We start from the raw sequence: 24,131 nt of genomic DNA on the forward strand, positions 1-24,131 counted from the left end.
TGGGCGAGCGGCGCTAGCCTTCTCTCGGCGGCGTTCACGGAGGCGCATGTCCAGTTCCCTGGCTAAATGGATTAGCTCATCTAGGGAATCCGGCTTTTCTTAGACGCAAGTCTAGTCTTTAGACGCAATCTTTCAAAACGTCGCTCAGGCCTTGGCGGAAAGCCCCTCGCAGTGGCTTGTCACCCCAGTCGGAGCCGGCTGCCAGGATATGAAAATCGATAGCGCATTCGCTCACACTGCGCAGAGGGGAGAATTATTGAAGTGGAGAGCGGTTGCCCATTCCAGCGCAGCACCCGTGAGCAGGGCCGACAGGTAAGCAACTTTAGACCTCTCGCTTTGGAAAGTGTGTGATTGTTGCCCGAAAACTAGCGAACACTGAAAGATAAAGGATCGACATTTGGAGACGCTCCCGTCATAACGCTCCCACGTGGGGACGTGGGGCTCCCTGTGCAGGGGAATCGCAGCAGTGGCTGGGGAGTCTGGCGGGGCTTGCTGAGCCGTGACGTATGCCTCGAAACGGCCGTATTGTCTGTCTCATTCCGCAGAGCCGAGTGTGAGAGCGGTAAGCTGAGCAGTGACGGCGTCTATTGAGTGGGCGAGTTGGTCTACCCGAGCGGTCTGGCCGTTGATAATACTCAGACTGTTTCTGAAACCTCCTCCATTCCTCGATCTCGTGTGTAGCTTGTTCTGACATCTTGGTCGTGGTGTTCTGTGAGAATGGGTTTTAAGCAGAGCCCAATCGCTGAACACAGGAGAGGAGAATGGAGCGTTTCAGGTTGTTTTAATGGTATTCCCAGGTAGGCAAGAATTACATCCAGAAATGTACAAGTTCAAGTTTCAAGTTTCTTTAATAGTTGTCATACAGAAGTACAGAATACTTTTATACAAAATGCTTCTTTCTGTTACACTCCAGAGACTGTGCTAGACAAAAGATAAGTATACAATAAAATAGTATAGCATGTAAAAAATAGAAGTAAAAATAGAAGTCACGTACGTAGACACAGTGTTCAGTATATACATATGTACAATGTTCGATGCAGAATAGAGTAACTGAGTTACCGTACAATATACAATATACTAATATACAATACTATATAGTGCAAAGCAGAAATGGGATGAGGTACAATTTAGGTACAATTTACAGTAAGGTGTACTGAGGTATGGGTTGTAATGCAAATCCTTTACCAATAAATATAAAGTGTGTCTAGGTGTTCTAAAGTCTGGAGAGTGGGTGCTGCAGTGTGTTGTTTGTTTAAAGTGAGTGTGTGCGTCAGGGTTTCCGTTAGCCGGTAATTACCGGTATTTGACCGGCAAAATCTGTTGAAGTCCGACATATTTAATCTCTCCGGTCTTAATGTCCGGTGAAAATAATTCCCTCTAAGCACAATTTGATTATTTGAATTGTATTAAAATAGGCTAAAATTAAATAGCCTATGCGATGAACGAAACAATCATTACATTTGTTTCATCGTTGCTTCACCAAGCAGGTCTAATAATGACAACGACGTTGTCAGCGAGAGCTTAGTGCTGGGTTTGCGAGTGCATGCAGCTGCAGAGCCACAGAATCCACCATCTGTGCCCGCACAGTGCAGTACTCCAATTCAGTCATTGGCAATTCAGCTGTTGGGTGGGGGGCGCTGCTGAGCGGTCCCCAGATAGGGCCTGAAAACAGCTGAATCTGCGGGTCTGCAGCGGCATACTCTCGCAAATAAGTCGTTGGGAGGTGGAGAGTCATCACGCAAACCCACGATAATGTTGCCGTCTCTCTCTGCCAAATTTCTCAGTTCTTCGCTTGATATAATGAACCCTTTCTCTGCCACACTTATGTACATCATTATACCATCCTCTGCCAGCTCTATTTGTCTATGGAGAAGTTCCCCTTCTTTGCCGGGCTATAACTTTTTAAATTGTATTGCTAAATTGACATTACTATGGCCCATTCAACGTCAATTATCTATCGTTCAGGATGTAGGAAGGTTTTACTTTTTCATTCACATATTCATACTAAAATACGGTCTAGTATAAATATGTTTTTATCGTTTTCTGCAGCATTCTGCAGAACGTGATTTATAGCCCTAAATGCATTATATTGATGATCAAATACAGTTTGATAGCGATCGGCGCCAGATAAAAAATTTCAAATGTACGTGCTTCTAGAAGTTACTACTTATCATCTGATGTTGACCGGATGGGGGGGGTCGTTTATAATTCCGTGGCCAACGTTAGATGATTCATGTAGTGTGGGTGATATGATCATCAGATCAGTTTGTATTGAGAGGGGATCAACAGTAGATCTCAAGTCTCCGCGGGATAAATATGATTGCCATCACAGATTTTTGAAATATTGATCTCAATGACGTGTTACGGCGTCATTGGCAGATTAACCATGGCGGGGAATGACGTGTTACGGCGTCCTTGGCGATTAAAGGGTTAATACAAATGTCCAATATAACGGAATTTGTTAGCTCATAAAAATGTGATTATAACAGACTGCTGTTTATTAATGTCGGGCCGACTGCCCACAGACACCTATTTGATTTAAAGTCAGCAGCAGCACGGAGTCTCTGGACTTATTTTATTTGGAATATAATGACTGTATACGCAAAAGTAGCCTAGTTTTAAGTAAAAATATTATAAATCTACATGCCTTGAGGATGTCATTCTTTATATAGCCTGCCTATCAATTGTGTTTAAGCTGAATAAACTCTGACCGGAATGTCTCTCATTTGACCGGTAGATTTAAATCTACCGGACCCTGAGACCGGCAACAATTTTTTCTAACGGAAACCCTGGTGTGTGTATGGATGTGTGTGTTGTGAGTGCATTTGATGGTTGTTGCATAGTGTTATTGTTCGTTGAGCAACCTGATGGCCTGGGGATAGAAGCTTCTTCTGAGTCTTTCTGTGCTTGCCATGAGACTCCGGTATCGCTTGCCTGACCGCAGCAGTTCAGATATGAATTGGTGATAAAGGGAGCAGGTGCACTCCAGTGCTACTGCAGACGGAAGACATGGGTCCGTGTTGAGAGAGGGAGCAGGAACTCCTTGGTAGGCTCCAGGGGGTCCAGACAGGGACACGCTGGCACGGAGGTCCTGGGCACAAGAGAGGAAAGTTAGAACAGGGAATAATCACACAGGGATGCCTAGCAGGTCTTCGGACTGAGGCGTCGTACCTAGGTAATGATACTAACACCACGACGACTTCTGGTCAGCGTCGTCCGGTTGAAGTAGGCTCTTCATCATCAGGGGATGGCATACAGCTGTGAGGAGTGAGGTGCCTGACAGCGTGTGAATCAGGGGATGAGGTGCAGCTGGGTTGAGTGACGGGAGGTGAAGGGGTGCTGTTGACCATATAAGAGCGTGAGGCTTCCATGGTGGATGGAAGGGACGATGAAGAGGAGTGCGTGGTGAATGTGGATGGAAGGGAGGATGAAGAGGAGTGCGTGGTGAATGTGGATGGAAGGGAGGATGAAGAGGAGTGCGTGGTGAATGTGAGGGGAGAAGGAGGAGGGGTGAAGTACGCTCTCGCTGTGATTATGAAAAAAGCTGATTTCCCTAGATCAGAACAAACTTGAGGGACCCTAAGAACCATCCTGTCATTAGATTGAATAGGTTCCAATATTCCATTCTAGCTGTGAAGATGTATAAACAGGGTGCTTACCAATAAGGGCTTTCAAAATAAATAAATAAATAAATAAATACCAGTGTTTTGTGTGCCTTTCTACAAGAGAAGGCCAACCCACCCTATCATACAACAGGACACAATGGTGAGTATCATATCTGTCACCATTAATAAACCTAAGACCTGAGTGATATGCAGAATCCAGAGGTTTAAGAGCTGATGCCGCAGAATGCCTATAAATGACATCACCATATTCCAAAACTGATAAGAACAACAATTATTTTATCAAGATTATCCACATGGAACTTAAATGTACATTTCTCGTCGAGCCACAGGCCAAGATATTTATACTCTGTGACTCTCTCTATACAAGAGCCACTGACTGTAGATACCTGCACATTATCAAGGTCAATATTTCTGGTTCTTGAAAACAACATACATATTGTGTTACTAGCATTAAGAACTAATTCAAGATTAACAAGGGCCTCCTGAAGAGCATCAAAAGAAAGCTGAAATTTCTCAATGGCCAACTGAACAGAATCAGCAATACAGTACACAATGTATCATCAGAATACAAATGGAAATTGCATCCGTACAAAGAAGAAACAATATGATTGATGTAGATCGTAAAAAGGATAGGACCCAAAACGGAACCTTGCGGCATACCTTTTATATGGACTAAAGTTCAGATTGGGCTTGACCCAACTTCACACACTGATGCCTAGAAGATGGATAATCCTGAAACCAGACATGGGCATTACCATCCAAGCCAATGTTAGATTTTAGAAGCAGGTAGTGATCAACTGTATCAAAGGCTTTTGACAAATCTACAAAGAGGGCAGCACAGTGTTTCTTCTCATCTAATGCTGAGATCATTATCATTTGTAACCAGAGTGATGGCTGATGTAGTACTGTGTTTGGCTCTAAAACCATATATAAAAACATTACATTTACAATAAAATAAAGAACAAATTACAGAATAAAAAAATATTGATCAATAAATCAAATCAAATCAAATTTATTTATAGGGCCCGACAACACACGTTAATGTCCCCATGGGCCGTACAGGTCTTCTTTAAACAAGTCAAGAAGAAAACATAACAATAAGTCAAGAACAGAACAAGAACACCATAAGGTCCAAACATTTTTAGATGAATGCAAAAAATTAAAATTAAAAATTAAAGAATGCAAGCACTCCCAGACATACCCCACGCGAAGGTAAGGAAAAACTCACTAAAACCTAACAATAGGGAAAAAAGCTCCACAGGCAGTGTGGAGGAGAGAAACCTTAGAAGGGCCATTCAAGGGGGGATCTCCCTTCTTAGATGTTGGTGATAGTAGTGTTGCAGATGGACAGTTGGTAAGCATGCACTCATGTGTGTAGTGAAACACAGATGAGTGCATGCAATAGCAACTGGACATTTTGAAAGATTAAAGATAAAGCAAATAGCGATAGCAACTGAACATTTTGAAAGATTAAAGATAGAGCTGATAGCGGATCTATTTGAGGCACAGGGGCGGCGCAAAGAGGGTCACGTCCTCCCCGTCTTAGTCACGGGACATTCAACACTCCGGTCATTGCTCAGGGACAGCCGGAGACAGGGAGATAGGGGGCGGTGCAGAGAGGGTCGCGAACTCCCCGACATCATCGCGGAACGTCCGGCACTCCGGTCACCACTACGAGACCTCCGGAGACAGGGGGGCACGCAGAGGGGGTCGCAACCTCCCGGCCTTCATCACGGGATGTCCGACACTCCGGTCAGCACTCCAGGACAGCAAGTCATAGGGGGACAGGGAGACAGGACAGGCGTTAGACAGCTCATGTGATTGTAGTGGGCGGACATAGCAATAGATACAAGTGGTAAGCATATATGTGAATGGAGTAGATATATGAAGTAAGCATATTATGTGAATAGAATAGAAGTACTTAACCCAGCAATGAAACCGCGTTGACTGTTAATCTGTTAACAGTCTGTTAATGCTGTTAATCAGTTGACAGGACCACGGACAGACGACGGTAAATAACTGATCCAAGGCCTCGGAGGTGCATGTAGAGCAGTCACTACAAGCCAAGACCCCGAGGCATCCATCACCTTAGTCAGCGCCAGGAGACGGGCACTCAGAGAGATGGGGGAGGGAGGGGGGGGGGGGGGGGAAGGGGGGGGAGGGAAGGGGGGAGGGAAGGGGGGGAGGGGGGGGGGGGAGGGGGGAAGAGTTAGAGAGTTCCCATGTTTGTGGTGCTGCAAAAGAGCAGACATGTAGTACCCTGTAGTGCCATGTAGTACCCCGTAGTGCCATGTAATACCCTGTAGTGCCCTGTAGTGCCATGTAGTACCCCGTAGTGCCCTGTAGTACCATGCAGTACCATGTAGTACCCCGCAGTGCCATGTAGTGCCATGTAGTGCCACGCAGCACCATGTAGAGCCATGTAGTACCCCGTAGTGCCATGTAATACCCTGTAGTGCCCTGTAGTGCCATGTAGTACCCCGTAGTGCCCTGTAGTACCATGCAGTACCATGTAGTACCCCGCAGTGCCATGTAGTGCCATGTAGTGCCACGCAGCACCATGTAGAGCCATGTAGTACCCCGTAGTGCCATGTAGCACCATGCAGTACCCCGTAGTACCATGCAGCACCCTGTACCCTAACTAAACTACCCTGTAGTAAACTACCCAGTAGTACCATGTAGTACCCTGTACCCTAACTAAACTAGACAGATTAATCTAAAGGTCAGTCCCCGACCAGGTGAGATCAGGGTAGGTTGAAGGAGAGAGAGAAAAGATGAGTCTTAAGCAGGGATTTAAAAGCTTCGACAGAGCAGGCGCACCTGATGACGGCAGGTAATTTGTTCCACAGGTAGGGAGTGCGGTAGACAAAGGCTCTGTGGCCTGCGGATTTCTTTTTAACCCTAGGGATCGATAGAAGCCCCGCATTTTGTGAGCGCAGGGCACGAGCGGGCGAGTATCGGGAGATGAGATCGGATAGATAGAGCGGTGCAAGCCCATTTAAAATTTTGTAGGTGAGGAGTAGCACTTTAAAGTCAGATCGGGCTTGGATAGGAAGCCAGTGTAGGGCGGACAAAACTGGTGTGATGTGATCAAATTTTCTAGTTCTAATTAGTATCCGTGCAGCCGCATTTTGCACGAGTTGAAGATTTTTGATGCTTGAATTAGGTAGGCCTGAAAAAAGTGCATTACAGTAATCCAGACGTGATGAGACAAAAGCATGAATCAGGGTTTCAGCATCAGCCAGAGTTAAAATGGGGCGAATTTTTGCGATATTACGAAGATGGAAGAATGCAATTTTGGTGACATTTTTTATATGTGCATTAAATGAGAGGGAGGAATAAAAAATGACTCCGAGGTTTTTTATGGTGGAGCTCTGGGATACATGACAGGTATCAAAGTTGAGGGAGATGTCCTGAAACAGGCCTCTGTGGTTTGGGGGGCCAACAATTAACATCTCAGTTTTATCTGCATTAAGGAGTAGAAAGTTTTGCGACATCCATTTTTTGACGGCAAGCAAGCAGGCCTCAAGGTTTTGTAGTTGGGAGGAATCATTTGGCTTAATAGGTATATATAATTGGGTGTCATCAGCGTAAAAATGAAAGTTTATGCCAAATTTGCGTATGATATCGCCGAGGGGTAGCATGTAAATCGAAAATAGCAAAGGGCCCAGGACAGAGCCTTGTGGGACACCACATTGCACTGGGAGGGTCTCAGATGTTAAATCATTATAGACCATGCAGTGTGTTCTATCAGTTAAATAGGATTTAAACCAGGCTAGTGCGAGACCCCGAATGCCAACATGATTCTCAAGCCGACCTAGAAGAATCGAGTGATCGATAGTGTCAAAGGCTGCACTGAGATCAAGCAATAAGAGCACAGAAGTGAGGTTTGAGTCAAGAGAGAGCAGTAAGTCATTTGTGACTTTGGTAACCGCCGTTTCGGCGGAGTGTAAGGCTCTAAAGCCAGATTGAAATGATTCAATAAGATTATTGTTTGATAAATGGTCAGTAAGTTGCGTTGCGGCGATCCATTCTAACACTTTGGATAGGAATGGAAGATTGGAGATAGGTCTGTAATTTTTCAAGATTAGAGGGTCGAGGTTCGGTTTTTTAAGTAGTGGTTTAATGACGGCTGATTTAAAGGCCAGGGGCACCACGCCAGTAGACAAAGAGGTGTTGAAGATATTGAGTAGGGCAGGGCCTAGAGTTGGGAAGAGTTTTTTGATGAGAGTTGCTGGGAGAGGGTCAAACAGACAGGTTGAAGGTTTAGCCGCGCCAACCAGTTTAGAGAGGGCACTAAGTGAGACGTTTTCAAGGCAGCATAGCGTATGACTGGAATCAAAGTCAGGGGGAATGCCCGTCAAAGGTTGGGAGGGACTCTGATTGTTGAGTAAAGCAACAATTTCATCTCTAATGAGGTCAATTTTCTTGGTAAAAAATTTCATGAATTCGTTAGCCGAGAACGCATGGTTTAGGGCACTTGGTTGTTTCTGCGTAAGTTTTGCAACTGTGTCAAACAGAAACTTTGAGTTGTTTTTGTTTTCATTTATGAGCCTGGAAAAATAAGAGGTTTTGGCAAGTGAGAGTGCCTTTTTGTAGTTACGTAAACTATCATTCCAGGCGAGGCGGAATACTTCGAGTTTGGTCGAACGCCATTTATGTTCAAGTTTGCGACAAGCCTTTTTAAAGGAGCGCGTTTCCTCCGTAAACCAGGGAGTTAGTTTTTGCGGAGCACGTTTAATTTTAGGCATTAAGTTTGTCTGTAAAGAGATCAAGGGGGCCAGAGTAAGAGAGGAAGGGAGAGAGGGTGTCTGGTAGGCAGTTAACTAGAATTGGGACAGTTGAGGCGTTAATACGACGGCTCATGTAGGATTCTACACTGTCTGGGCGAGAAACCGTCAGATCAATTTGAAATTTGATGAGGTTGTGGTCTGAGAGAGCAGGAACATAGGGGGAGACGGTCAAATTTGACACAGTGAGACCGCGGGCTAGGACTAGGTCAAGGGTGTTCCCACCACTGTGAGTGGGTTGGTCAACGATTTGAATGAGACCGACAGAGTCAATGATGTCGGTAAAAGCCTTATTTAGGGGATCTAGAGTTTTATTGGAATGAATGTTAAAATCACCAACAATTAAAATGTTATCTGAGCGCATAACAAGCTCAGAGATGAAAGTTGAAAATTCATCTAGGAAGAGGGTGTAAGGGCCTGGGGGGCGGTATAGGACAGCCAACACAACACAACACAAAGGATGCAGTGGAGGTAGGAATCAGACCGCCACACTTTCTGTTGGGTGGAGAGGGGTGCAACAGGAGCACCTCAAACGAGGAAAACTTACAGTTTGCGTCGGATGTAAAGTTGTGCTTAGAGTCATAAATTAGAGCAACTCCGCCTCCTTTCTTGGAGGTGCGTGCGATGTGGGAGCTACTAAAATTAGGGGGTGAGGCCTCGTTTAAGGGCAGAAAGTCATTAGGTTTAAGCCATGTCTCAGTGAGGCCGAATAGGTCGAGACTATGGTCTGTTATCAGTTCATTTACCAAAAGGGCTTTGGTTGGCAGAGAGCGGATGTTGATAAGGCCAACCTTCACACACTCTGTATACTTAGCAGCGCGGTTTTCAGCCATGCGGGTAGGTTTAATCGCAATTAAGTTGGCATGGTTTATCGCACAAGGACGAGCTGGGTAAAGCGGAGCGTAACGGGATATTCTAGTTTTGATTGGGTATACAGTTTTAGGGGTAGAGATAGAAAGAGAGGAGTGGGGAGCCTGGAGGAGGAGGGACCGAGCAAGAAAGGTATAAGGATTGGCAGGGTCCATCAGTTTAGCATGACTAGCAGGCTCGCTAAGAGCCTGCACCCTGGCATGCTTGTGGGGTGGCTGTCAGCCCGAAGCTATAATCTTGTCTATATTGCGAGATAAGAGAGAGGCGCCTTGCATGTTAGGATGCACACCGTCCTTTCTCAGCAAGCCAGGGCGCCCCCAGAAAGAGGACCAGTTATCCACGAACCCTAAGCCCTGTTCTTTACAGTATTTTTCCAGCCATCGGTGTAGAGAAGCTGTCCTACTCACGAACTCATCATCATGCCGGTTTACAGGCAGGGGCCCAGAGAAGATTACTCGATGCCGACTCATCTTTCTGCAGGGTCCCTGCACCGACGTACCACCCTGGGCAGAAGGTGTGGCTGTCCGCAAAGGACCTTCCGCTTCGGTCCTCGGCCAAGAAGCTCAACCCCCGGTTCGTCGGTCCTTTTGAGGTTCTGAAGGTGCTCAGTCCGGCGGCGGTGAGTCTTAAGCTTCCTGCGTCCATGCGCATTCACCCCGTTTTCCATGTATCCCGGGTTAAGCCTGTCTCTCTCAGTCCCCTGATGCCTCCTGCTCCGGACCCGCCTCCTCCCGAGATGGTGGACGGACACCCCCAGTGGCAGGTCCGCCGGTTGATGGGCGTTCGACGGCGGGGTCGGGGGTTCCAGTACCTGGTGGACTGGGAGGGATACGGCCCGGAGGAACGGAGCTGGGTCTCCCGCCAGCTCATCATGGACCCCGGCCTGATCACCGACTTCCATCATGCTCACCCGAACGAGCCGGGTCGGGCTGGTCGCCGGGTGGCTCCCGTGGAGGGGGGGGGGGGTACTGTGAGGATTGGTTCATTCCCCGCCACACGCTCCGCTCCTTTAAGGTACTGTGTTGATTGATGCATTCCCCGCCACACGCTCCGCTCCTTTAACCCCCTGAGGTCTAGAGTTTCTAGCTCCACCTTCTCAGAATATTCTCTTTTTTTTTGTTACATAATGTAAAATTACAGATTCATACCTTCAAAATAAGCCATCAATTGTCAAATTTGAGACGATAGTTTTCAATCAATGTCCTATCAAACATTCTGGTACAGTCATTACCAATTTGCAGCAGGAGCCTCTGAAGAGAATTCAGTGAATTCAGCTAATGATAAGGGAACTACACTCCTTCCCAGAATGCAATGTGATGTCAATGTCAATGTCAATGACTAATTCACACCATGAAACAAAGGCCCAGCAGGGAACAATTACGGCTGAATGGGGGTATAGTGTGACTGCTCAATACAGGCAGGCCTACAGCAACACACACTTTGATTTGATGCCATGCATACACACATAGATAGACAGAGGTTTAGATATTTAGATAGATATATAATAGTAATATAATAGAAAGAGAGAGAAAGAAAGAAAGAAAGAAAGAAAGAAAGAAAGAAAGAAAGAAAGAAAGAAAGAAAGAAAGAAAGAAAGAAAGAAAGAAAGAAAGAAAGAAAGAAAGAAAGAAAGAAAGAAAGAAAGAAAGAAAGAAAGAAAGAAAGAAAGAAAGAAGAGAGAGAAGGGGAGAGAGAGGGATATAGAGGAAGAGAAAGAGAGAGGGAGATACAGAGGAGAGATGGAGGGAGAGAGAGGGAGATATAGATAGACATGAAACCTAGGTATGTAATTTCATCTTTCCTTGTGACAATATTGTCACCCACTGTACAAGACTGTACAAGAAATTCCTTCTGTAATGTACTGATTTCTTTTGATTTCTCTGTTTGAGAGAGAGAGAGTGTGTGTGTGTGTGTGTGTGTGTGTGTGTGTGTGTGTGTGCAGGGGAGTAGCTGGGGGGGTGGGGGTTAGGATGATTCCAAGGGCCCAGCAAATGCCCCACATTTTTTTATAGATTGGGGGCCCCACATTTTTTAATAGATTGGGGGCCCACAAATTGATTTTTTCATGGGGCCCAGAATCTCCAGCTACGCCCCTGTGAGCACACCTTTCTACTCTAGAGAGCTGTCATCACCGTGATGCGCGCTTGAATGAACTGCGAGATAACTCATAACTCGTACACACACACACTCTGTCTCTGCCATACAGTAGTTATGTTGTTTTAGCGCGACGTGGGTATATACACGGGCGAGGATGAAGACTATGTTAGACTACTTTTAATACATAAATTAACGTTCCGTCGGGTCCCGTGTATTCTCGAGAATGATAATAATAATAATGCAGGACCTCTTCAGATTATGTTATCAACGACAGACAGTGAGAAACACAACCCCCCCCCCTCTCGCGCTGAAGAATATGCATATTAGATCACTCAGTGATTAACACCTATGCGCTGTTTGTGTGTGCGCGCGTCCATGTATGTGCGTTTCGTGACGCGATGTAGTTCTTATCGCAAATGGAGATTATTTCAATCATACCATCTAGCAAGAATTAAACGTATTTACAAGTCGTATTAGGTTTAGCAAGTTGGGGGACGTATACCTTACATGTCAAAGCACTAGAAATGGCAATTTTTCTATTTTTATCGATTTCTGAAAAGATGTCCTTTTTGAGCATTTAAGAGGGATTGTTGTCCGCCGATGGGTTCAAAGCTCCAGCGTGACCCCTAGGTGCTGGGTTGATTGGTGCATTCCCCGCCACACGCTTTTGGAGCAAGTATCAATTCCAGCGCGCACCTGTCATAGTTTTTGATTAGCGCCCCAGAGGCTTTTTATACTGGGACTTCCCTTCAATCGATGTCGGGTCGTTTTGGAATACAACTGCTTTTGCCTGCTTTTTCCCCGTTGCTGTACTTCGTCTACTTTCCCTCCAGGACTTTCTGTGGAGATCCGCTGATGAGAACCTTGTTCCCCGTTTGGAGCTGCGCCTCCTTTACCCGCTTTACGCGTTTGCGCTTGGGTGAGTTGGAATCAAACCCCTCTGGATTATTCTGTCTGTGTGTGTGACAAACACAGAAGATTATCATTTTTGCTTGCACTGGACTCAGTTGAAGTGTGTGTTTAGAAGAGACACTGAAGATATCATTTCTGTTTGCACTAAACTTGTTATGGTTTGTAACCGACCCCAATCGCACAACACAAGACAGGTATGATGGTTTGCCAAGAAACAGATATTTATTGAACAACAGGGAAATACAGGGAAAAGGGCACTGTCCCTTTAAGGGAGAATCACAAATACAGGAATATAATATGAGGGGAAGGAAAGGTGCCTTTAAGAGGCGGGCAGGAAAGGAAACACTAAGGGAAAGAAAGGGAACGCCTAAGGGAAGGTTAAGGGAACGCCTTGGGACAGAGGAACTAGAGACTAGGTAAACCAGGGACAAGGAGAACTAGGGAGAGAGGACTAGGGACTAGGAGAGCTAGGGAACAGGAGAAACGGGGACTAGGGGAACTAGGGACAAGGAACTAGGTGGAACTAGAAGGGGAGAACTTGGGACCAGGAACTAGGTGGAACTAGAAAGGGGAGAACTAGGGAACAGGAACTAGGTGGAACTAGAAGGGGAGAACTAGGGAACAGGAACTAGGTGGAACTAGAAGGGGAGAACTTGGGACCAGGAACTAGGTGGAACTAGAAAGGGGGGAACTAGGGAACAGAGGGGACTGAGGCCCGCGGAGGCGGGCTGGGAAACAGGGAGGAACTGGGAGGACTGGTGGAAATCATCTGGGCCGCTCTGCAGGACAGAGGAGATAGTTAATGCACAAAAGGGAAAAAACAGAGCAGGTGCAGAACAGTCCAAATAACAAAGTGAACAAAGTAATAATATCTTCGTGTGACAAACACACAGGGGGAGATGTAAAGTCCAAAATTACTATTCTAAGTGAGAACCAAAAACAGAGGCATTACGCTGGGAGATGAAATGTCCAAACTAACTTACAGAGGCAATACGCTGGGAGAGTGACATCACAATCAAAACTCACCCAGGCGTATGCGTAAAGGTACAGGAACAGCAGCGGGAACGGGGGCAAGGGCACTACGCTGAGTGAGTGACATCACAATCAAAACTCACCCAGGCGTATGCGTAAAGGTACGGGGACAGCAGCGGGAACGGGGGCAAGGACACTACGCTGAGTGAGTGACATCACAATCAAAACTCACCCAGGCGTATGCGTAAAGGTACGGGGACAGCAACGGGGACGGGGGCAAGGGCACTACGCTGAGTGAGTGACATCACAATCAAAACTCACCCAGGCGTATGCGTAAAGGTACAGGGACAGCAATGGGGCGAGGGCAAGGGGCACCACGCTGGGTGAGTGACATCACAATCAAAACTCACCCAGGCGTGTGCGTAATGGTACAGGGGCAGCAACGGGGCGAGGGCATCGCCACCGGGTGGCTGGCTGTCGGAGCCGAGGAACAGAGTGCTGGAACAGCAGCGGTGACGAGGATGTCGTCCACCGGGTAGCCGCTGTCGGAGCCGAGGAACAGGGTGCTGGAACAGCGGCGGTGACGAGGATGTCGTCCACCGGGTAGCCGCTGTCGGAGCCAGGAACAGAGTGCGCGCCACACCTTGGTGTGCGCGTCGGAACAGTGGCGGTGGCGAGAGCGTCGTCCACCGGGTAGCCGCTGTCGGAGCCGAGGAACAGGGTGCGCGCTGGTACGGAGGAGCGTGCCAAGCTCGAGGGTCCGGAAGATGCGCGTCAGTGCGCTGGTACGGAGGAGCGTGCCAAGCTCGAGCGTCCTTGGAAGATGCGCGTTGCGCGCTGTGGACTGGAGAGCGTCTGCGCTGGTCTGGATGTGCGTCAGGACGACAGCTGCGCGGGGGGTCTGAAGTGGATGACTGGGATGCCTCCCGTGGAAGTCTAGGGAGCGCAGACCAGTCCCACTCTCAGGCAACGGCGACAGCAGGCGAAGGCTGGAGCAAACATCTCGACGCCGGAGAATGGAACAGCATAGGCAGACAGAGGATCTCCCGAAAGAGTCTAGATGTTTAGAGAATATGACTCGGCAAGTATACAACACGACCCCACGCCAAAACGAGGGGAAGCGCCCTGGTACTTAAAGCCCACAGGGGGACTAATTAGCCTGCCACCACAGGTGCGAGAGATAATAGAATATCAAACAGGTGTGGCCACTAAGGGTAAGGAACGAGAGGGTGGGGGCTAGAGAGAGTGAGTAGGGAATTCCTAACAGTAGGCTTAAAGAAGACAGAGAATAGGGGATTCCTAACAGTAGGCTTAAAGAAGACAGAGAAAAGGTAGTGAGCAGCGGGCAAAACCTCACAGTATCCCCCCCTCCAACGGGAGCCACCCGGCGACCCAAAACAAATACAGACAGAGTGGCAGGGGGCAAAACAAGAGGTACTGGCCAAGCCAGCAGGGGAAGCCACCACAAGAGTGGGGCTAGCAAAAGAAACAGGGTCGCCGAGGGGTAACTAGGGTAGCAGAGGGGCAACTGGGGGAACTGGTCTAGAGGAACTGGTCTAGAGGAACTGGGTCCAGAGAACTAGTCTAGAGGAACTGGTCTAGAGAACTGGTCTAGAGAACTGGTCTAGAGAACTGGGCTAGAGAACCGGGCTAGAGAACTGGTCTAGAGAAACTGGGTCTAGAGAACTGAGGGGCAAGCAGGGTAGCAAAGGGGTAACCATGGAAGCACCGGGAAAGGGCTAGCAGAGGGAAGGTTGCTGCCAGGGCACTGATAGCTACAGGGCCTATGCTAGCTGTACTGCTACATCAACATAGAGGCTGCGCAAGCTGCCGGAGCCAGGCTAGCAGAGGGAAAGGGTAGCTGCCAGGGCACTGATAGCTACAGGGCCTATGCTAGCTGTACTGCTACATCAACATAGAGGCTGCGCTAGCTGCCGAGCTAGGCTAGCAGAGGGAAAGGGTAGCTGCCAAGGCACTGATAGCTACAGGGCCTATGCTAGCTGTACTGCTACATCTACATAGAGGCTGCGCTAGCTGCCGGAGCTAGGCTGGCAGACAGGGCTGGACCAGCATGAGAGAACAAGCTAGCTGGAAGGACAGTCCTAGCTGTGGGAATACTGACCTTGCTAGCTGAAGGGCAGTCCTAGCAGTGGGAGAAACTACACAAAAAAGTGGAGGCCATGCAGAGGGACCGGGTAGCTGCTTGGGCCTGGCTAGCTACAGGGCCCATGCCAGCAGCAAGGGCTGCATAAACATAGAGGCTGTGCTAGCAGCCGGGGCAAGACTAGCAGACAGGGGCTCTGCTGAGGGACTGGGTTAGCCGCCAGGGCATGGCTAGCTACAGGGGGGTCAAACAGGGCAAAACGGGAAGCAAACAGGGGAGCTAACCGGGGAGACTAACAAGCTAAACAGGGAAGCTAAACTGGGCTAAACAGGGAAGCTAACAGGGCTAACAGGGGAGCTAGAGGGGACAAGAAAAAAAAAGGCAAACTAAACATACACAGTCTGTGCTGGCTGGGGTCGTAGACTTGGTGGGGTCGTACTGTTATGGTTTGTAACCGACCCCAATCGCACAACACAAGACAGGTATGATGGTTTGCCAAGAAACAGATATTTATTGAACAACAGGGAAATACAGGGAAAAGGGCACTGTCCCTTTAAGGGAGAATCACAAATACAGGAATATAATATGAGGGGAAGGAAAGGTGCCTTTAAGAGGCGGGCAGGAAAGGAAACACTAAGGGAAAGAAAGGGAACGCCTAAGGGAAGGTTAAGGGAACGCCTTGGGACAGAGGAACTAGAGACTAGGTAAACCAGGGACAAGGAGAACTAGGGAGAGAGGACTAGGGACTAGGAGAGCTAGGGAACAGGAGAAACGGGGACTAGGGGAACTAGGGACAAGGAACTAGGTGGAACTAGAAGGGGAGAACTTGGGACCAGGAACTAGGTGGAACTAGAAAGGGGAGAACTAGGGAACAGGAACTAGGTGGAACTAGAAGGGGAGAACTAGGGAACAGGAACTAGGTGGAACTAGAAGGGGAGAACTTGGGACCAGGAACTAGGTGGAACTAGAAAGGGGGGAACTAGGGAACAGAGGGGACTGAGGCCCGCGGAGGCGGGCTGGGAAACAGGGAGGAACTGGGAGGACTGGTGGAAATCATCTGGGCCGCTCTGCAGGACAGAGGAGATAGTTAATGCACAAAAGGGAAAAAACAGAGCAGGTGCAGAACAGTCCAAATAACAAAGTGAACAAAGTAATAATATCTTCGTGTGACAAACACACAGGGGGAGATGTAAAGTCCAAAATTACTATTCTAAGTGAGAACCAAAAACAGAGGCATTACGCTGGGAGATGAAATGTCCAAACTAACTTACAGAGGCAATACGCTGGGAGAGTGACATCACAATCAAAACTCACCCAGGCGTATGCGTAAAGGTACAGGAACAGCAGCGGGAACGGGGGCAAGGGCACTACGCTGAGTGAGTGACATCACAATCAAAACTCACCCAGGCGTATGCGTAAAGGTACGGGGACAGCAGCGGGAACGGGGGCAAGGACACTACGCTGAGTGAGTGACATCACAATCAAAACTCACCCAGGCGTATGCGTAAAGGTACGGGGACAGCAACGGGGACGGGGGCAAGGGCACTACGCTGAGTGAGTGACATCACAATCAAAACTCACCCAGGCGTATGCGTAAAGGTACAGGGACAGCAATGGGGCGAGGGCAAGGGGCACCACGCTGGGTGAGTGACATCACAATCAAAACTCACCCAGGCGTGTGCGTAATGGTACAGGGGCAGCAACGGGGCGAGGGCATCGCCACCGGGTGGCTGGCTGTCGGAGCCGAGGAACAGAGTGCTGGAACAGCAGCGGTGACGAGGATGTCGTCCACCGGGTAGCCGCTGTCGGAGCCGAGGAACAGGGTGCTGGAACAGCGGCGGTGACGAGGATGTCGTCCACCGGGTAGCCGCTGTCGGAGCCAGGAACAGAGTGCGCGCCACACCTTGGTGTGCGCGTCGGAACAGTGGCGGTGGCGAGAGCGTCGTCCACCGGGTAGCCGCTGTCGGAGCCGAGGAACAGGGTGCGCGCCACACCTTGGTGTGCGCGTCGGAACAGGGAGCTGGAACAGTGGCGGTGGCGAGGATGTCGTCCACCGGGTAGCCACTGTCGGAGCCGAGGAACAGAGTGCGCGCCACACCTTGGTGTGCGCGTCGGAACAGGGAGCTGGAACAGTGGCGGTGGCAAGGATGTCGTCCACCGGGTAGCCACTGTCGGAGCCGAGGAACAGAGTGCGCGCCACACCTTGGTGTGCGCGTCGGAACAGGGAGACGCCTCGGGGTGCGTCTGCGAGGAGGAGTATGCCAAGCACGAAGGTCTGGAAGATGCGCCTCTGTGCGCTGGTACGGAGGAGCGTGCCAAGCTCGAAGGTCTGGAAGATGCGCCTCTGTGCGCTGGTACGGAGGAGCGTGCCAAGCTTGAGGGTCCGGAAGATGCGCGTCAGTGCGCTGGTACGGAGGAGCGTGCCAAGCTCGAGGGTCCGGAAGATGCGCGTCAGTGCGCTGGTACGGAGGAGCGTGCCAAGCTCGAGGGTCCGGGAGATGCGCGTCAGTGCGCTGGTACGGAGGAGCGTGCCAAGCTCGAGGGTCCGGAAGATGCGCGTCAGTGCGCTGGTACGGAGGAGCGTGCCAAGCTCGAGGGTCCGGAAGATGCGCGTCAGTGCGCTGGTACGGAGGAGCGTGCCAAGCTCGAGCGTCCTTGGAAGATGCGCGTTGCGCGCTGTGGACTGGAGAGCGTCTGCGCTGGTCTGGATGTGCGTCAGGACGACAGCTGCGCGGGGGGTCTGAAGTGGATGACTGGGATGCCTCCCGTGGAAGTCTAGGGAGCGCAGACCAGTCCCACTCTCAGGCAACGGCGACAGCAGGCGAAGGCTGGAGCAAACATCTCGACGCCGGAGAATGGAACAGCATAGGCAGACAGAGGATCTCCCGAAAGAGTCTAGATGTTTAGAGAATATGACTCGGCAAGTATACAACACGACCCCACGCCAAAACGAGGGAAAGCGCCCTGGTACTTAAAGCCCACAGGGGGACTAATTAGCCTGCCACCACAGGTGCGAGAGATAATAGAATATCAAACAGGTGTGGCCACTAAGGGTAAGGAACGAGAGGGTGGGGGCTAGAGAGAGTGAGTAGGGAATTCCTAACAGTAGGCTTAAAGAAGACAGAGAATAGGGGATTCCTAACAGTAGGCTTAAAGAAGACAGAGAAAAGGTAGTGAGCAGCGGGCAAAACCTCACAAAACTCAGCTAACTTGTGTGTTGTGGAGAACACTGAAGATTGGCACTGTTCATTGGTTCTGGACACAGCTAAGGGAGGAGGGAACCACACTGCCTCTGTGTTTTGTTGGACTGTTATTGATATCTCTCTCTCTCTCCGTTTTCCACCTCGAGTTAAAGCTGGGAGTATCTGCAGAGCCGCTACAACGTCAAATACCGATTCCCCACCGCTATCACCACGAGGATCTGCAGAGCCGCAGAGAACTCTGCCGATGGCAGTCTCCCTTGTTGTTTCATAATTGTTACTTTACCCCTTTTGTGACTCTGTAAATAAATACGCCCTAGTATTTGGCTAACTCTGAACTTCCTGTCTGTGCCGTGCGTTTGAGGTCGGTTCAAACCCTAACACCATCCAACCCAAACATGCAAAGAGCCATGGTGAGTAAGGTTGAGCTACAATATGATAGATTCTTGCACATTTGTAAAATGCCCATCCCATGTTTGAGCTCACTAACCTGGCGTATTCCCTTTAAGAGGGTACAGTACATAATACAAAAATAATATAGAAACAGAAAAGTTAATAATTTAAACAATTTGGTTGGCTATTATAGATTTAAACTGACCAATGGATAATCAAGTATTGAGTTTAAAGTGCTTTGCAAAAGATTCCATGTGTCGGGGGCACAGAAGCTAAAAGCTGATTTTCCTAATTCAGTGCAAACTCCTGGGACCTTAAGTGGCTTTATAGTAGAAGCAGCAGCATGTCTATAAACTGTGTCCATAATCCAAAACAGAAATAGCTTCAACAACCCTCCTTCTGCTAAGCATAGGACAATAGGTTTTGTTTCTGTACAAAAAGCCAACCTTCTGTCGCAGATTACATGCAAGGTTATCTACATGGCATTTAATTGTACATTTCTGATCAAGCCAGATGCCAATGTATTTATATTATTTAACTCTCAATAATAGACCCATTCACAGTAGATACAGTAAATGCAAATGATCACAGACAGTACCTTTTAGAGAGAAGAGCATGAACTTTGTTTGGTTTGAGTACCAGTTTAAGATTAACAAGCAAGAAAGTATTAAATGACAGTTGTACATTTTTAAAAACAACACAATAGACGTGTCATCCGCATAGACATGATCCTGACAATATCAGAGACAATATCATTCATATAAATAGTAGGGGTCTAAGGAGGTTTAAAGTGAGTCAGAAGATCTTAAAGAACTTCTACTCATGCACAATAGAGAGCATCCTGACTGGTAACATCACCTCCTGGTTTGGGAATAGCACCGCACACGACCGCAGCAGACTGCAGAGAGTGGCTCGATCAGCCAAACGTACAATTGGACGTGGGCTTCCCACTCTCCAGGACATTTACACCAGGTGTTACAGGGCCAAGGCTAAGAGAATAGTCAAAGAATCTAGCCACCAAAACAACTGCCTCTTTGCACTGCTGCGGTCAGGCAAGCGCTACCGGAGTCTCATGGCCAGTATAGAGAGACTCAAAAGGAGCTTCTCTCCCCAGGCCATCAGGATGCTCAATGACTCTATGCAACACTAATCCATCCATCTACATTCATTGCACACACATCCACATGCACACACTCACTTTAAAACAAACACTCACCTTTAACTCTTTGGACACCACAGGGTTTTCGTTGTCCGGTAATTACTGGTTTTTGACCGGCAAAATCTGTTGAAGTCCGACATATTTAATCTCTCCGGTCATAATGTCCGGTGAAAATAATTCTCTCTAAGCACAATTTGATTATTTGAATTGTATTAAAATAGGCTAAAATTAAATAGTTAACCCTTTCACTACCACACTACAGAAGGTTAACCCTTTCACTACCACACTACAGAAGGTTAACCTTTCACTACCACACTACAGAAGGTTAACCCTTTCACTACCACACTACAGAAGGTTAACCTTTCACTACCACACTACAGAAGGTTAACCTTTCACTACCACACTACAGAAGGTTAACCTTTCACTACCACACTACAGAAGGTTAACCCTTTCACTACCACACTACAGAAGGTTAACCTTTCACTACAACACCACAGAAGGTTAACCTTTCACTACCACACTACAGAAGGTTAACCTTTCACTACCACACTACAGAAGGTTAACCTTTCACTACCACACTACAGAAGGTTAACCTTTCACTACCACACTACAGAAGGTTAACCCTTTCACTACCACACTACAGACGGTTAACCTAGTTGTTGTGTCTTTCACTACCACACTACATGTATTTACATCTAAATGCTTCTGGAGAGGCCATCAGAACATTGAACATTGACTTTAGCATGTCTATTTTTATCTCGTGTTATTTTAAATGCTAATAAAATCTTGAAACTTGATTAATCTCTTGTTTATTATCAGGGTCCCTTTCACTACCACTACCAGTCACCAGACTCATTGTAATAACAAAGAGCCTCAGACTGGAAAGCTGCCAGGTGTTAATTGCCCTAGAGAGAGGGGGGCCATGGATTACAATGACTTCTGGGTAGTGTTGTAGTTGTTTCACTATTGTCACAGAATAGCCTGCTCGTCTCTTGAAGGCTATTATCTCTGAATACGTTTTGTGATAATCACCATGAATCATAGGAAGTAGCTTGCAAAGTATCCCACCAAAATGTTCAAGTGATGGCTTATTTTGAAGGTATGAATCTGTACTTTCATAATATGTAAAAAAAAAAAAAAAAAAAACGAAGATCCCTCAACATGACCCTGAAGTCCATACCTGGTCACATATGGTATTGTGCTCTTGCTCTGTTTGAATAGGTGGAGAGAGTGGTTAACTGTATTATAATAGTAAATAGAAAAATATGTTGTGCGCTTGCTTTTTTCTTTTTGAAGGTGGAGAGAGTAGCATTGCTAGGGCCACAACAGTTTTATTTGAGGTTCATAAGAGTACATTGTACTAAGCAATTGTTGGCTCATTAGTTTGTGATTCACATGCACTAAAATTCACCAGAATGCTGTCTTTGTAACAAAAAAAATCCGGGTGGGGGACCCCCAGACCCCCGCTTAAAAAGTGGCCTGATTGGGGCTATATTTCGCGCTATATCTCCCGGTATGAATTATTTCCCCAGTCCGGCCCTGTTTGTACCATTCTAACAACATATTTACATAATCTTTTACTTGTTTAACAGTCAGACATGCATGAATCGAATAGACATTTTATTAGTATCACTCGTTACATTTATTATTATTATCATAACTCTTTAGCCCGTATAGGCGTATTTAACTGTTATGGAGATATTTTCGCGGGTCTTGTGCAGTGGTCTCGTGCCCGCGAAAATATCAGAATATTTCATAAAAGGTCCCGCGGTATACTGGTCAGCTCTCAGTGCGCGTCTCGTGACAGCTGTCGTGGACTGCGTGATAAGGGACATGTTTAAAAAGGCAAAACATTATATAACAGGTAAGTCAAGTGTCATTACTTTAGTTATCAAAGCTGGAATCTCTGGACATAAGCAATAGGGATGGGTACCGTTCACATTTGAACCGACACGGTACCGGTACCTGTGAATCGATACCGGTACCCAACGGTACCCTTTTTCGGTACTTTAGTCTCTAAAAATTGTATCTACCTACCTCAGTCGGAAAAAAAATATCCAAACTTCAAATAACTACACTTTCGACCGTTTTCGGCTTGCCATTGCCCCGACTGCTTTGTTGTTGAATCAAGTCAAATTCTAGGTAAGTGTATTGTAGAGGAGCCAAAGCTATATATTTAGGTCAGGGCTATTCAACTGGCGGCCCGCGGGCCGGATCATTTTGAACAGCCCGCCAAAGATTACATGATAATAAAAAAAAAAAAAAAATTAATTTTTCTTTTCATGTCAACGTTAACACGCACAATTGAGCCAAAAGTCACTCAATTAATGACAGATTCCATTGATAAATTGAGGGAAAACTTTGCAAGTCGATTTGATGAATTTGACATGTCCAGAGAATTGATGCATTTTGTGAGCAACCCATTTGCCAATGTAGCTGCTATTTCCACAAAAGGACAAGAGTTCCTTGCATCACTTCACATTGATGAAGGTCTCCTGCAACTTGAAATAATTGACATGCAAGCATCATCTGCTCTGAAGCAGGCACTTGAGAATGAATCCACCACAACATTTTGGATAAAGTGTATTCATGTCAAGACATTCCCCAAAATAAAAACGCTGGCAATATCTGTGCTAACAATGTTTGGCTCAACATACACCTGTGAATCCAGTTTCTCTCACATGAATGCCATTAAAACAAGCAACCGTGCCTCCTTGACAAATGAGCATTTGCATCACTGTTTGCGGGTAGCCCTCACTTCCTATGAACCCTCTTTCTCTGCCATTGCCCAGTCAAAGAAGTGCAATTGCTCTCATTAGATGTGTGTATGTAGGCTAGGCCTGTCTGCCCCCCACCCCCCTGATGTTTGAGAGTTAAGAGTGGACAATAAGTGCTAATAAGATGCTGTGATTTGCTGTTGTTGCACAGACATGAAGCACTTTTTCATAAGCTCAGCTGCACTATAGATGTGTTTTTTTGTTCAAGTGTTGATGTTTGAATGTTCAGATGCACATCATGCACTTGTTTGTTTTTTATTTTATTTTTATATTGAAATGTTGAAGAGGAGATGTTGCAGTTGTTGCACAGTCATAAATGAAGCACTTTTTGCAGGAGATGTTGCAGATGTGGCACATAAATTAAGCACTTTTTTTGAAAAGTATACTACTTTTGCAATGTAGTTAAATAAAAGTAGTGAAAATGTGGTTGCGTGTTGTGTCAAGTGTACATATATTCATAGCATGGGGAGGCGCCGTGGCAGTCCGGCCCCTGGCCCCTTGGGTTTCTGACAATGTGGCCCCCTGAACAATTTAGTTGAATAGCCCTGATTTAGGTTATTGTATTATATGAATGTTTATATGTTTATTTTTATAACCTTACATTGAAACGGCATTAGGAATATTGATTGGATTTAGATAAAGTCATTGAACCGTATTATTTGTCATAATATAACCTTCTAGAACATTTGTGATGTCACAGTATGATGTCATAGTCAACCATTCTAGAACATTTGTGATGTCACAGTATGCTGTCATAATGGAACATTCTAGAGCATTCGTGATGTCACAGTATGCTGTCATAATCAAACATTCTAGAACATTTGTGTATCTATATTATATTCAACAATTCTCTCTGAAGAGCTCATTGTGCATCTTGAAACAGTGCTGAGCAGTACTGAACAGATAGACTAAACAACATAGATTGAAGCCTGCATCTCTCAACCAAGGTGCCTTGCCGACCGTTTTGCTGTGGAAAGAGCCGCCAAGTTGATTTACGGCTTTCAGGTGAGGAGGAATTTTCATGTGTCGAGTCGGCGGTGATTTTGGAGACGGGGAAAATACAGTTTTCTTACCTTGTAGTGACGTGAATATTTAGGAAAATAGCTTTAGGATCACTTCTGTAAAGAAAGACTTCACTGTGGAAGAGAAATAAACCATTTGGATATCTTTGTTTTACACTGGAGCGGCTGTGGACCTTATTTTTCTTTATCAACGAACGTACTACTCATGA

The sequence above is a fragment of the Notolepis coatsorum genome (genome assembly GCF_963971535.1).
Source record: "Notolepis coatsorum genome assembly, chromosome: 6".
NCBI lineage: Eukaryota > Metazoa > Chordata > Actinopteri > Aulopiformes > Paralepididae > Notolepis > Notolepis coatsorum.